Source organism: Petromyzon marinus, unplaced genomic scaffold, assembly GCF_048934315.1.
Source record: "Petromyzon marinus isolate PM22_M1 ecotype Great Lakes invasive population unplaced genomic scaffold, UKy_Petmar_22M1.pri1.0 PM_G_Scaffold_52, whole genome shotgun sequence".
Lineage (NCBI taxonomy): Eukaryota > Metazoa > Chordata > Hyperoartia > Petromyzontiformes > Petromyzontidae > Petromyzon > Petromyzon marinus.
The window spans coordinates 1177796-1180000 of NW_027423005.1; positions in this window are offsets into that span (position 1 = coordinate 1177796).

The following is a 2205-nucleotide window of genomic DNA, read 5'->3' on the forward strand; positions in this document are numbered from 1 at the left end:
TGTGTGGCCACATTGCATAGGAACGGCATGAAACTTCCAGAGGCATTTGCAGCAGGAATGCATGTGCACTCAAAAACGTCTATATTTTTCACGGATAGACCCCGTGAAACGCTATAAATTGGCGGGGATGTCTCTCTTGTGGCTCACGGGCGCTGTTAGTTAGGGTCGCACAGAAATCCCTCGGAATGGGAAAAGGGGTCATTTTCGTGTTGCCACATTGCGTACGAACGGCATGAAACTTCCAGAGGCATCTGCAGCAGAAATGCATGTGCACTCAAAAACGTCTATATTTTTCACGGATAGACCCCGTGAAACGCTAGAAATTGGCGGGGATGTGTCTCTTGTGGCTCACGGGGCTGTTAGGGTCGCACAGAAATCCCTCGGAATGGGAAAACGGGTCATTTTCGTGTTGCCACAATTGGCATACGAACGGCATGAAACTTCCAGAGGCATTTGCAGCAGAAATGCATGTGCACTCAAAAACGTGAATATTTTTTCACGGATAGACCCCGTCAAACGCTCGAATTTGGCGGGGATGTTTCTCTTGTGGGTCACGGGGCTGTTCGGCTCGCACAGAACTCCCTTGGTCCACCTGATTCGTGCATACAGGCAGCAACTAAAACTCTGTAAACCTGCTGTGAGGACATCTAAACAGTGGACCAGTGAGGCTGTGGAAGATTTGCGGGCGTGCTTAGACTGTACTGACTGGGATATGTTCACGACTGCTACCAATAGTCTGGATGAACTCACAGAGGCTGTGTACATCAGCTTCTGTGAGGACTGCTGTATCCCAACACGTACCAGGGTGAACTTTAACAACAACAAGCCCTGGTTCTCAGCAAAGCTCAAAAGGTTGAGGTTGGAGAAGGAGGAAGCGTTTAGGAGTGGGGATAGAGACAGATTCAAGGAGTCGAAGAACAGGTTTAGCAAAGCGGTGAGAGAGGCTAAACGACTGTACTCAGAGACACTAAAACACCAGTTCTCTACTAACGACGCTGCTTCTGTCTGCCAAAGGGCTCAGGCACATCACCAACTACAAACCCAGAGCGCCCCACACCACTAACGACTCCCGCCTAGCCAACGACCTGAACGAGTTCTACCGTAGATTTGAAAGACAATTGGACTGTCCTGAACCACCCCTTCCCACCCAAGAGGCCCCATCCCCCACCCATACTACAGAAACGACTCTCTCCTTTCAGGAGGGAGAAGTTAATGGGCTTTTCAAGAGGCAGAATCCACGCAAAGCAGCCGGGCCGGACTCTGTCTCTCCAGCCACCCTCAGGCACTGCGCTGACCAGCTGTCTCCGGTGTTCACCAACATCTTTAACACCTCCCTGGAGACATGCCATGTACCAGCCTGTCTCAAGTCCTCCACCATCATCGCTGTGCCCAAAAAGCTAAGGCCAACAGGACTAAATGATTACAGACCGGTCGCCCTTACATCTGTGGTAATGAAGTCTTTTGAGCGCCTGCTCCTGGCACACCTCAAAGCCATCACAGACCCTCTCCTGGACCCCCTTCAGTTTGCCTACAGAGCCAACAGGTCTGTGGACGACGCAGTTAACATGGCCCTCCACTTCACCCTACAGCATGTGGACGCCCCAGCATCCTACGCCAGGATCCTGTTTGTGGACTTCAGCTCTGCCTTCAACACCATCATCCCTGCCCTGCTTCAGGACAAGCTCTTCCAGCTGAACGTGCCCTACTCCACCTGCAGGTGGATCACAGACTTCCTCTCTGACAGGAAGCAGTGCGTTAAGCCGGGAACAGAAGTCTCTGACTCCAGGTCCATCAGCACGGGAACTCCTCAGGGCTGCGTCCTTTGCCCACTGCTCTTCTCCCTGTATACCAACAGCTGCGCCTCCAATCATCTGTCCGTCAAACTCTTGAAGTTTGTCGGACGACACCACCCTCATTGGGCTGATCTCTGGTGGGGATGAGTCTGACTATAGGTGGGAAGCTGACAACCTGGTGACCTGGTGTAGCCAGAACAACTTAGAGCTAAATGCTCTAAGGACAGTTGAGATGGTTGTGGACTTCAGGAAGAATACAGCCCCACTCACCGCCATCACCCTGTTAGACTCCGCAGTCAAAATTGTGGAGTCCTTCCGCTTCCTGGGCACTATTCTCTGCCGGGACCTCAAGTGGGAACTGAACATCAGCTCCCTCGCCAAGAGAGCTCAACAGAGGATGTACTTTCGACGG